Source organism: Mus musculus, chromosome 7 (assembly GCF_000001635.26).
Source record: "Mus musculus strain C57BL/6J chromosome 7, GRCm38.p6 C57BL/6J".
In the NCBI taxonomy this organism is placed as follows: domain Eukaryota; kingdom Metazoa; phylum Chordata; class Mammalia; order Rodentia; family Muridae; genus Mus; species Mus musculus.
This window is the reverse complement of record NC_000073.6, coordinates 59,686,523-59,699,927: the sequence shown is the minus strand read 5'-3', so window position 1 is coordinate 59,699,927 and position 13,405 is coordinate 59,686,523. Positions and strand designations below refer to the sequence as shown.

The following is a 13,405-nucleotide window of genomic DNA, read 5'->3' as shown; positions in this document are numbered from 1 at the left end:
TGTACATAGGAAGGAGGTTTCAACAGGGCACATCGTGTTTTGCAAATCCACCTTGAGAGCCATGCTCATGGGAATCATCAGGGAGAAAATAAGTTCTTGGATGCAGACTTCATTTGACACTCTAAGATAACTTGAGTCAAGTTGGATCCTGGCCTGTGATAGTTCTGCACAATGGGATTTTCATTAGTGTGAGAAGCTGAGCAGTACAGTCTGAGAAGTTTTCACCAGAAGAGATCAAAGCAGGGGTGGATGGCCAAAAGCAATCTCATGAGAGAGGTGAAAGTCTTCACAACAGACAAAATGAGCACTGGACAGGTGGACAGAAATAGGGACTGGCTACCACAGCAAGGAATGTCTCAGTGTAAAAGCAACACACACACACACACACACACATACACACGCACACACACACACACACACACACACACACACACACACACACACACACACACACACACTAACACAGAGAGAGGGACCGAGAGGGGGTTTCCTTTCAACTGTGAAAATGAAGCCTGCTTCCCATGAGCTGGAATTCTGAACTCTCAGAGGAGTTTGATTTTACCTCATGCAAAGACCCGGAATTAATGATCAGAGAAGGACTGGAGCCATGATTGAAGGCTCAAAAGTTGTTGGCTTAGATATCTTTGGAGACCCAATTTTGCTGGTGGACTTATTCAGAGCTGCCTCCTCCTTCTTCATCAGCATAGCCAAGAGGACCTATGATTGTGCTTGTTATTGGATTTTTCTGACTGGATGCTTGGAGAAGAGCCTTCATTCCCTTGAAAACTTTGCTCAGGACACTGGTGGAGGAAGTTGATGGCATGGACCTAAGAGAAAGTGTTGAGTACCTGTATTGCAGCTCACATATCATCCTTAAGTCCTTAGAGTGAGCTGAGGACCCAGCAAGCACTTGAGAGCAAAGGGCATGGCATGTTCACATCCAAGGCCCGAGAGTAACAGCAAGTGAGATCTGGAAGGGCAGTGTGAAGGGGTTGGTAAGAGCAGGAGTGTAGAGGGTGCCGGTGAGATATGACAAGCCCATAGTACATGGTAAGCCCATAATCCATGCGGATTTTCATTGGTCCCACTGTAATCGGGGCATGATCTCTGTGCTGTCTTCACAGGGTTGCATTCCCTTTCCAGTATGGTCCATGGAAAACATGCAGAGGAAATGGCCCCACAGCATTGGCTGAGTGTTTATGTCGTCCAACCGAGTCTCCATCGAACTGTTGTGGTGTTGCTGACTTGCCCTAGGTCACCTGAGTTAAAAGGTAAGGAACATGGGAATTGCTGCATGAATTCTAGGTGCTCAGGTCTTGGTGGAGCAGGGAACGGCTGCCATTGAATGTGTCCAGGCCCTTCGGGACATGGAGCATGCCTAGGGCCTCTGGTTTCTCCCATGTTTGGAGCTTCGGCCCATTGTTCCCTGGCAGTGGATTGTCAGTCTCCAGCAGTCCATTGCTCTACCCAAAGCCAGAACACTCCAGAGTACTGGAACCACTTGATGCAATGCACTCCAACGTGCTTGGATCTATGATGATTCCCAGTCAAACATTCCTTGGAAAAGCTGAACAAAATGAGAGAAAACTCTGTACCGCCACTCTCATCGGAACTGAGGTCCAGCATCTTGGGTCTCCCAGGTGCTATGGGCGTCAGGCACAGGCTGCCCAACCACTCCATTGTTCTTGACTTCTTCGGGCTCTAGCCAGACTCTCCAGAGACAGGTGTGTGCTTGGCCTACCCTGCCAAAAATCCATGGCATAGGACACAGCAGGTCCTTAAGCTATGGTGGCTTGCTCCCTTTGCTGTAGTGGAGATGCTTGGCAGATACTCATTAGGTAGTTATGCTAGGTCCAAGGAGAGGGCCCCAGACATTGTGGAAAGTAGAGTGTGAGGCAAAATTGCAGTGGCAGTGGCACCAAATCTTGGCTTTTCACATGGGAATATCAAGCAGTGGACTCAGGCTTCTCAGAAGCACTTATATAAATTTTAACCCTGTTGCATTGCTTTATGGAGTTAATAGAATGCAGGCTGCTGGTAGAGTGTAGCTTGACCCAGTAGCATGTAAACGGGACTGTGTGACTGTTGTCTGTTCAGGTGGTGAACAGAAGGCTCTGTGTCCCTGGCAGCTTGGAAGTTTCCTGGGTGATTGGCTTGGAAATAAGAAGGAGCTAAGCCTTGGAGGTGATGGCAGGCACCTCACGGGTCAGTTTGCACCACATTTACACACTTACCTGTGTCTGTAGATTGATGAAACTTTGATGGACTCGCTGGAAGCATGAGAGTTGCAGACCTGTGTCTCGATAGATTTGTTGAAATAACTTTTGTAGGAATCTCCCCTTTGGTAGGTGCTGTTGCTTTGGATGTTGTTGAAGGGATATCCAAGGTATATTTGGATATTGATGTCAGCCTCCTTGTCAAGGTCAAAGGGAAAGTCTAGGAACAGTTCTTGCACCCACAGCCTTAGGAGAACCATCTTGGTGAGGGACCCTCTAAATTAGAGACCAAGGTGTCATGAGACCTTTCTTTTCGATGTTTTGGCCTTACTCCTCTGGAAAGACAAGTTGAAAGTGTACATAGGAAGGAGGTTTCAACAGGGCACATCGTGTTTTGCAAATCCACCTTGAGAGCCATGCTCATGGGAATCATCAGGGAGAAAATAAGTTCTTGGATGCAGACTTCATTTGACACTCTAAGATAACTTGAGTCAAGTTGGATCCTGGCCTGTGATAGTTCTGCACAATGGGATTTTCATTAGTGTGAGAAGCTGAGCAGTACAGTCTGAGAAGTTTTCACCAGAAGAGATCAAAGCAGGGGTGGATGGCCAAAAGCAATCTCATGAGAGAGGTGAAAGTCTTCACAACAGACAAAATGAGCACTGGACAGGTGGACAGAAATAGGGACTGGCTACCACAGCAAGGAATGTCTCAGTGTAAAAGCAACACACACACACACACACACACATACACACGCACACACACACACACACACACACACACACACACACACACACACACACACTAACACAGAGAGAGGGACCGAGAGGGGGTTTCCTTTCAACTGTGAAAATGAAGCCTGCTTCCCATGAGCTGGAATTCTGAACTCTCAGAGGAGTTTGATTTTACCTCATGCAAAGACCCGGAATTAATGATCAGAGAAGGACTGGAGCCATGATTGAAGGCTCAAAAGTTGTTGGCTTAGATATCTTTGGAGACCCAATTTTGCTGGTGGACTTATTCAGAGCTGCCTCCTCCTTCTTCATCAGCATAGCCAAGAGGACCTATGATTGCGCTTGTTATTGGATTTTTCTGACTGGATGCTTGGAGAAGAGCCTTCATTCCCTTGAAAACTTTGCTCAGGACACTGGTGGAGGAAGTTGATGGCATGGACCTAAGAGAAAGTGTTGAGTACCTGTATTGCAGCTCACATATCATCCTTAAGTCCTTAGAGTGAGCTGAGGACCCAGCAAGCACTTGAGAGCAAAGGGCATGGCATGTTCACATCCAAGGCCCGAGAGTAACAGCAAGTGAGATCTGGAAGGGCAGTGTGAAGGGGTTGGTAAGAGCAGGAGTGTAGAGGGTGCCTGTGAGATATGACAAGCCCATAGTACATGGTAAGCCCATAATCCATGCGGATTTTCATTGGTCCCACTGTAATCGGGGCATGATCTCTGTGCTGTCTTCACAGGGTTGCATTCCCTTTCCAGTATGGTCCATGGAAAACATGCAGAGGAAATGGCCCCACAGCATTGGCTGAGTGTTTATGTCGTCCAACCGAGTCTCCATCGAACTGTTGTGGTGTTGCTGACTTGCCCTAGGTCACCTGAGTTAAAAGGTAAGGAACATGGGAATTGCTGCATGAATTCTAGGTGCTCAGGTCTTGGTGGAGCAGGGAACGGCTGCCATTGAATGTGTCCAGGCCCTTCGGGACATGGAGCATGCCTAGGGCCTCTGGTTTCTCCCATGTTTGGAGCTTCGGCCCATTGTTCCCTGGCAGTGGATTGTCAGTCTCCAGCAGTCCATTGCTCTACCCAAAGCCAGAACACTCCAGAGTACTGGAACCACTTGATGCAATGCACTCCAACGTGCTTGGATCTATGATGATTCCCAGTCAAACATTCCTTGGAAAAGCTGAACAAAATGAGTGAAAACTCTGTACCGCCACTCTCATCGGAACTGAGGTCCAGCATCTTGGGTCTCCCAGGTGCTATGGGCGTCAGGCACAGGCTGCCCAACCACTCCATTTTTCTTGACTTCTTCGGGCTCTAGCCAGACTCTCCAGAGACAGGTGTGTGCTTGGCCTACCCTGCCAAAAATCCATGGCATAGGACACAGCAGGTCCTTAAGCTATGGTGGCTTGCTCCCTTTGCTGTAGTGGAGATGCTTGGCAGATACTCAGTAGGTAGTCTTGCTAGGTCCAAGGAGAGGGCCCCAGACATTGTGGAAAGTAGAGTGTGAGGCAAAATTGCAGTGGCAGTGGCACCAAATCTTGGCTTTTCACATGGGAATATCAAGCAGTGGACTCAGGCTTCTCAGAAGCACTTATATGAATTTTAACCCTGTTGCATTGCTTTATGGAGTTAATAGAATGCAGGCTGCTGGTAGAGTGTAGCTTGACCCAGTAGCATGTAAACGGGACTGTGTGACTGTTGTCTGTTCAGGTGGTGAACAGAAGGCTCTGTGTCCCTGGCACCATGGAAGTTTCCCGGGTGATTGGCTTGGAAATATAGAAGGAGCTAAGCCTTGGAGGTGATGACAGTCACCTCACGGGTCAGTTTTCACCACATTTACACACTTACCTGTGTCTGCAGACAGTGAAACTTTGATGGACAAGCTGGGTGCATGAGACTTGCAGACCTGTGTCTCGATAGATTTGTTGAAATAACTTTTGTAGGAATCTCCCCTTTGGTAGGTGCTGTTGCTTTGGATGTTGTTGAAGGGATATCCTTGGTATATTTGGATATTGTTGTCAGCCTCCTTGGCAAGGTAAAAGGGAAAGTCTAGGAACAGTTCTTGCACCCACAGCCTTAAGAGAACCATCTTGGTGAGGGACCCTCTAAATTAGAGACCAAGGTGTCATGGGACCTTTCTTTTCGATGTTTTGGCCTAACTCTTATGGAAAGACAAGTTGCTAGTGTGCATAGGAAGGAGGTTTCAACAGGGCACATGGTGTTTTGCAAATCCACCTTGAGAGCCATGCTCATTAGAATCATCAGGGAGAAAATAAGTTCTTGAATGCAGACTGCATTTGACACACTAAGATAACTTGAGTCAAGTTGGATCCTGGCCTGTGATAGTTCTGCAAAATGGGATTTTCATTAGTGTGAGAAGGTGAACAGTATAGTCTGAGAAGTTTTGACCAGAAGAGATCAAAGCAGGGATGGATGGCAAAAAGCAATCTCATGACAAGGTGGAAGTCTTCACAACAGACAAAATGAGCACTGGACAGGTGGACATAAATAGGGATGGCTGCCACAGCAAGGAATGTCTCAGGGTAAAAGACACACACTCACACCACACACACACACACACACACACACACACACTAACACAGAGAGAAAGAGAGAGAGGGGGGGTTCCTTTAAGCTGTGAAAATGAAGCCTGCTTCCCATGAGCTGGAATTTTGAACCCTCAGAGGAGTTTGATTTTACCTCATGCAAAGACCCAGAAGTAATGATCAGAGAAGGACTGGAGCCATGATTGAAGGCTCAAAAGTTGTTGGCTTAGATATCCATGGAGGCCCAATTTTGCTGGAGGGCTTATTCAGAGCTGCCTCCTCCTTCTTCGTCAGCATAGGCAAGGGGACCTATGATTGCCCTTGGTATAGGCTTCTTCTGACTGGATGCTTGGAGAAGAGCCTTCATTCCTTTGAAAACTTTGCTCAGGACACTGGTGGAGGAAGTTGATGGCATGGACCTAAGAGAAAGTGTTGAGTACCTGTATTGCAGCTCACATATCATCCTTAAGTCCTTAGAGTGAGCTGAGGACCCAGCAAGCACTTGAGAGCAAAGGGCATGGCATGTTCACATCCAAGGCCTGGGAGTAACAGCAAGTGAGATCTGGAAGGGCAGTGTGAAGAGGTTGGTAAGAGCAGTTGTGTTGAGGGTGCCTGTGAGATATGACAAGCCCATAGTACATGGTAAGCCCATAATCCATGTGGTTTTGCATTGGTCCCACTGTAATCGGGGCATTTTTTCCGTGCTGTCTTCACAGGGTTGCATTCCCTTTCCAGCATGGTCCATGGAAAACATGCAGAGGAAATGGCCTCACAGCATTGGCTGAGTGTTTATGTCGTCCAACCGAGTCTCCATCGAACTTTTCTGGTGTTGCTGACTTGCCCTAGGTCACCTGAGTTAAAAGGTAAGGAACATGGGAATTGCTGCATGAATTCTAGGTGCCCAGGTCTTGGTGGAGCAGGGAACGGCTGCCATTGATATGTACAGGCCCTTCGGGACCTGGAACATGCCTGGGGCCTCATATTTCTCCCAGGTTTGGAGCTTCGGCCCATTGTTCCCTGGCAGTGGATTGTCAGTGTCCAGCAGTCCATTGCTCTACCCAAAGCCAGAGCACTCCAGAGTACTGGAACCACTTGATGCAATGCACTGCAACGTGCTTGGATCTATGATGATTCCCAGTCAAACATTCCTTGGAAAAGCTGAACAAAATGAGTGAAAACTCTGTACCGCCACTGTCATTGGAACTGAGGTCCAGCATCTTGGGTCTCCCAGGTGCTATGGGCGTCAGGCACAGGCTGCCCAATGTTGGGAGCCGCGCCCACATTCGCCGTTACAAGATGGCGCTGACAGCTGTGTTCTAAGTGGTAAACAAATAATCTGCGCATGTGCCGAGGGTGGTTCTTCACTCCATGTGCTCTGCCTTCCCCGTGACGTCAACTCGGCCGATGGGCTGCAGCCAATCAGGGAGTGACACGTCCGAGGCGAAGGATAATTCTCCTAAAAAAGGGACGGGGTTTCGTTTTCTCTCTCTCTTGCTTCTTACGCTCTTGCTTCTTGCACTCTGGCTCCTGAAGATGTAAGCAATAAAGCTTTGCCGCAGAAGATTCTGGTCTGTGGTGTTCTTCCTGGCCGGTTGTGAGAACGCGTCTAATAACAATTGGTGCCGAATTCCGGGACGAGAAAAAAACTCGGGACTGGCGCAAGGAAGATCCCTCATTCCAGAACCAGAACTGCGGGTCGCGGTAATAAAGGTTCCCGTAAAACAGACTGTTAAGAAGGATTCAACTGTATGAATTCAGAACTTTTCAGCTGGGGAACGAGAGTACCAGTGAGTACAGCTTTACGAGGTAAGTCTGATCTTGAACTTTCTAAGGAAATTCAAGACAGTCTATCAGAAGTAAAGTGGAATATGTTTGGCCTTGAATTTTTTCTAATGTTAGGAGCCCTTTTGTTCCTTTTCACATGTTATCAAGTGGTTAAGATAGGGCGGATTCTAGATGAAATTCAGGACAAGCTATCAGAAGTAAAGCGGGGAGAGAGAGTAGGAGCAAAGAGAAAATATGGTACACAAAATAAGTATACAGGCCTTTCCAAGGGTCTTGAACCCGAGGAAAAGTTAAGGTTAGGTAGGAATACCTGGAGAGAGATTAGAAGAAAAAGAGGAAAAAGGGAAAAGAAGAAAGATCAATTAGCGGAGGTCTCTAGGAGATACTCGTCACTAGATGAGCTCAGGAAGCCAGCTCTTAGTAGTTCTGAAGCAGATGAAGAATTCTCCTCTGAGGAAACAGACTGGGAGGAAGAAGCAGCCCATTACCAGCCAGCTAATTGGTCAAGAAAAAAGCCAAAAGCGGCTGGCGAAGGCCAGTTTGCTGATTGGCCTCAGGGCAGTCGGCTTCAAGGTCCGCCCTATGCGGAGTCCCCGCCCTGCGTAGTGCGTCAGCAATGCGCAGAGAGGCAGTGCGCAGAGAGGCAGTGCGCAGACTCATTCATTCCCAGAGAGGAACAAAGGAAAATACAACAGGCATTTCCGGTCTTTGAAGGAGCCGAGGGTGGGCGTGTCCACGCTCCGGTAGAATACTTACAAATTAAAGAAATTGCCGAGTCGGTCCGTAAATATGGAACCAATGCTAATTTTACCTTGGTGCAGTTAGACAGGCTCGCCGGCATGGCACTAACTCCTGCCGACTGGCAAACGGTTGTAAAAGCCGCTCTCCCTAGTATGGGCAAATATATGGAATGGAGAGCTCTTTGGCATGAAACTGCACAAGCGCAGGCCCGAGCAAACGCAGCTGCTTTGACTCCAGAGCAGAGAGATTGGACTTTTGACTTGTTAACGGGTCAGGGAGCTTATTCTGCTGATCAGACAAACTACCATTGGGGAGCTTATGCCCAGATTTCTTCCACGGCTATTAGGGCCTGGAAGGCGCTCTCTCGAGCAGGTGAAACCACTGGTCAGTTAACAAAGATAATCCAGGGACCTCAGGAATCCTTCTCAGATTTTGTGGCCAGAATGACAGAGGCAGCAGAGCGTATTTTTGGAGAGTCAGAGCAAGCTGCGCCTCTGATAGAACAGCTAATCTATGAGCAAGCCACAAAGGAGTGCCGAGCGGCCATAGCCCCAAGAAAGAACAAAGGCTTACAAGACTGGCTCAGGGTCTGTCGAGAGCTTGGGGGACCTCTCAGCAATGCAGGTTTAGCGGCTGCCATCCTTCAATCCCAAAACCGCTCCATGAGCAGAAATGATCAGAGGACATGTTTTAACTGCGGAAAGCCTGGGCATTTTAAGAAAGATTGCAGAGCTCCAGATAAACAGGGAGGGACTCTCACTCTTTGCTCTAAGTGTGGCAAGGGTTATCATAGAGCTGACCAGTGTCGCTCTGTGAGGGATATAAAGGGCAGAATTCTTCCCCCACCTGATAGTCAATCAGCTTATGTGCCAAAAAACGGGTCATCGGGCCCTCGGTCCCAGGGCCCTCAAAGATATGGGAACCGGTTTGTCAGGACCCAGGAAGCAGTCAGAGAGGCGACCCAGGAAGACCCACAAGGGTGGACCTGCGTGCCGCCTCCGACTTCCTATTAATGCCTCAAATGAGTATTCAGCCGGTGCCAGTGGAGCCTATACCATCCTTGCCCCCGGGAACCATGGGCCTTATTCTCGGCCGGGGTTCACTCACCTTACAGGGCTTAGTAGTCCACCCTGGAGTTATGGATTGTCAACATTCCCCTGAAATACAGGTCCTGTGCTCAAGCCCTAAAGGCGTTTTTTCTATTAGTAAAGGAGATAGGATAGCTCAGCTGCTGCTCCTCCCTGATAATACCAGGGAAAAATCTGCAGGACCTGAGATAAAGAAAATGGGCTCCTCAGGAAATGATTCTGCCTATTTGGTTGTATCTTTAAATGATAGACCTAAGCTCCGCCTTAAGATCAACGGAAAAGAGTTTGAAGGCATCCTTGATACCGGAGCAGATAAAAGTATAATTTCTACACATTGGTGGCCCAAAGCATGGCCCACCACAGAGTCATCTCATTCATTACAGGGCCTAGGATATCAATCATGTCCCACTATAAGCTCCGTTGCCTTGACGTGGGAATCCTCTGAAGGACAGCAAGGGAAATTCATACCTTATGTGCTCCCACTCCCGGTTAACCTCTGGGGAAGGGATATTATGCAGCATTTGGGCCTTATTTTGTCCAATGAAAACGCCCCATCAGGAGGGTATTCAACTAAAGCAAAAAATATCATGGCAAAGATGGGTTATAAAGAAGGAAAAGGGTTAGGACATCAAGAACAGGGAAGGATAGAGCCCATCTCACCTAATGGAAACCAAGACAGACAGGGTCTGGGTTTTCCTTAGCGGCCATTGGGGCAGCACGACCCATACCATGGAAAACAGGGGACCCAGTGTGGGTTCCTCAATGGCACCTATCCTCTGAAAAACTAGAAGCTGTGATTCAACTGGTAGAGGAACAATTAAAACTAGGCCATATTGAGCCATCTACCTCACCTTGGAATACTCCAATTTTTGTAATTAAGAAAAAGTCAGGAAAGTGGAGACTGCTCCATGACCTCAGAGCCATTAATGAGCAAATGAACTTATTTGGCCCAGTACAGAGGGGTCTCCCTGTACTTTCCGCCTTACCACGTGGCTGGAATTTAATTATTATAGATATTAAAGATTGTTTCTTTTCTATACCTTTGTGTCCAAGAGATAGGCCCAGATTTGCCTTTACCATCCCCTCTATTAATCACATGGAACCTGATAAGAGGTATCAATGGAAGGTCTTACCACAGGGAATGTCCAATAGTCCTACAATGTGCCAACTTTATGTGCAAGAAGCTCTTTTGCCAGTGAGGGAACAATTCCCCTCTTTAATTTTGCTCCTTTACATGGATGACATCCTCCTGTGCCATAAAGACCTTACCATGCTACAAAAGGCATATCCTTTTCTACTTAAAACTTTAAGTCAGTGGGGTTTACAGATAGCCACAGAAAAGGTCCAAATTTCTGATACAGGACAATTCTTGGGCTCTGTGGTGTCCCCAGATAAGATTGTGCCCCAAAAGGTAGAGATAAGAAGAGATCACCTCCATACCTTAAATGATTTTCAAAAGCTGTTGGGAGATATTAATTGGCTTAGACCTTTTTTAAAGATTCCTTCCGCTGAGTTAAGGCCTTTGTTTAGTATTTTAGAAGGAGATCCTCATATCTCCTCCCCTAGGACTCTTACTCTAGCTGCTAACCAGGCCTTACAAAAGGTGGAAAAAGCCTTACAGAATGCACAATTACAACGTATTGAGGATTCGCAACCTTTCAGTTTGTGTGTCTTTAAGACAGCACAATTGCCAACTGCAGTTTTGTGGCAGAATGGGCCATTGTTGTGGATCCATCCAAACGTATCCCCAGCTAAAATAATAGATTGGTATCCTGATGCAATTGCACAGCTTGCCCTTAAAGGTCTAAAAGCAGCAATCACCCACTTTGGGCAAAGTCCATATCTTTTAATTGTACCTTATACCGCTGCACAGGTTCAAACCTTGGCAGCCACATCTAATGATTGGGCAGTTTTAGTTACCTCCTTTTCAGGAAAAATAGATAACCATTATCCAAAACATCCAATCTTACAGTTTGCCCAAAATCAATCTGTTGTGTTTCCACAAATAACAGTAAGAAACCCACTTAAAAATGGGATTGTGGTATATACTGATGGATCAAAAACTGGCATAGGTGCCTATGTGGCTAATGGTAAAGTGGTATCCAAACAATATAATGAAAATTCACCTCAAGTGGTAGAATGTTTAGTGGTTTTAGAAGTTTTAAAAACCTTTTTAGAACCCCTTAATATTGTGTCAGATTCCTGTTATGTGGTTAATGCAGTAAATCTTTTAGAAGTGGCTGGAGTGATTAAGCCTTCCAGTAGAGTTGCCAATATTTTTCAGCAGATACAATTAGTTTTGTTATCTAGAAGATCTCCTGTTTATATTACTCATGTTAGAGCCCATTCAGGCCTACCTGGCCCCATGGCTCTGGGAAATGATTTGGCAGATAAGGCCACTAAAGTGGTGGCTGCTGCCCTATCATCCCCGGTAGAGGCTGCAAGAAATTTTCATAACAATTTTCATGTGACGGCTGAAACATTACGCAGTCGTTTCTCCTTGACAAGAAAAGAAGCCCGTGACATTGTTACTCAATGTCAAAGCTGCTGTGAGTTCTTGCCAGTTCCTCATGTGGGAATTAACCCACGCGGTATTCGACCTCTACAGGTCTGGCAAATGGATGTTACACATGTTTCTTCCTTTGGAAAACTTCAATATCTCCATGTGTCCATTGACACATGTTCTGGCATCATGTTTGCTTCTCCGTTAACCGGAGAAAAAGCCTCACATGTGATTCAACATTGCCTTGAGGCATGGAGTGCTTGGGGGAAACCCAGACTCCTTAAGACTGATAATGGACCAGCTTATACGTCTCAAAAATTCCAACAGTTCTGCCGTCAGATGGACGTGACCCACCTGACTGGACTTCCATACAACCCTCAAGGACAGGGTATTGTTGAGCGTGCGCATCGCACCCTCAAAGCCTATCTTATAAAACAGAAGAGGGGAACTTTTGAGGAGACTGTACCCCGAGCACCAAGAGTGTCTGTGTCTATGGCACTCTTTACACTCAATTTTTTAAATATTGATGTTCATGGCCATACTGCGGCTGAACGTCATTGTACAGAGCCAGATAGGCCCAATGAGATGGTTAAATGGAAAAATGTCCTTGATAATAAATGGTATGGCCCGGATCCTATTTTGATAAGATCCAGGGGAGCTATCTGTGTTTTCCCACAGAATGAAGACAACCCATTTTGGTTACCAGAAAGACTCACCCGAAAAATCCAGACTGACCAAGGGAATACTAATGTCCCTCGTCTTGGTGATGTCCAGGGCGTCAATAATAAAGAGAGAGCAGCGTTGGGGGATAATGTCGACATTTCCACTCCCAATGACGGTGATGTATAATGCTCAAGTATTCTCCTGCTTTTTTACCACTAACTGGGAACTGGGTTTGGCCTTGATTCAGACAGCCTTGGCTCTGTCTGGACAGGTCCAGACGACTGACACCATTAACACTTTGTCAGCCTCAGTGACTACAGTCATAGATAAACAGGCCTCAGCTAATGTCAAGATACAGAGAGGTCTCATGCTGGTTAATCAACTCATAGATCTTGTCCAGATACAACTAGATGTATTATGACAAATAACTCAGCAGGGATGTGAACAAAAGTTTCCGGGATTGTGTGTTATTTCCATTCAGTATGTTAAATTTACTAGGGCAGCTAATTTGTCAAAAAGTCTTTTTCAGTATATGTTACAGAATTGGATGGCTGAATTTGAACAGATCCTTCGGGAATTGAGACTTCAGGTCAACTCCACGCGCTTGGACCTGTCCCTGACCAAAGGATTACCCAATTGGATCTCCTCAGCATTTTCTTTCTTTAAAAAATTGGGTGGGATTAATATTATTTGGAGATACACTTTGCTGTGGATTAGTGTTGCTTCTTTGATTGGTCTGTAAGCTTAAGGCCCAAACTAGGAGAGACAAGGTGGTTATTGCCCAGGCGCTTGCAGCTCTAGAACATGGTGCTCCCCCTGATATATGGTTATCTATGCTTAGGCAATAGGTCGCTGGCCACTCAGCTCTTATATCCCACGAGGCTAGTCTCATTGCACGGGATAGAGTGAGTGTGCTTCAGCAGCCCGAGAGAGTTGCACGGCTAAGCACTGCAATGGAAAGGCTCTGCGGCATATATGAGCCTATTCTAGGGAGACATGTCATCTTTCATGAAGGTTCAGTGTCCTAGTTCCCTTCCCCCAGGCAAAACGACACGGGAGCAGGTCAGGGTTGCTCTGGGTAAAAGCCTGTGAGCCTAAGAGCTAATCCTGTACATGGCTCCTTTACCTA

The 13,405-nt window shown here is 46.7% G+C and overlaps 1 long non-coding RNA gene and 3 other non-coding genes across 4 annotated transcripts in view; all 4 read left to right on the top strand.

Moving 5' to 3' along the window:
• The window catches only part of Snhg14 (small nucleolar RNA host gene 14), a 1,177,441-nt gene that overhangs the window by 750,250 nt on the left and 413,786 nt on the right, over positions 1 to 13,405 (top strand). Inside the window, exons 81-82 of the long non-coding RNA NR_146211.1 lie at positions 1,125 to 1,271; positions 3,688 to 3,834. This is a non-coding gene — a long non-coding RNA (small nucleolar RNA host gene 14). The remainder of the gene's footprint in view (positions 1 to 1,124; positions 1,272 to 3,687; positions 3,835 to 13,405) is intronic.
• On the top strand, positions 1,528 to 1,621 carry Gm24264. Its single transcript, XR_003947146.1, has one exon. It is a non-coding gene; the product is annotated as a small nucleolar RNA SNORD116 (small nucleolar RNA).
• Gm24609 lies at positions 4,091 to 4,184 on the top strand. Its single transcript, XR_003947084.1, has one exon. It is a non-coding gene; the product is annotated as a small nucleolar RNA SNORD116 (small nucleolar RNA).
• Positions 6,615 to 6,708, top strand: Gm26365. Its single transcript, XR_003947135.1, has one exon. It is a non-coding gene; the product is annotated as a small nucleolar RNA SNORD116 (small nucleolar RNA).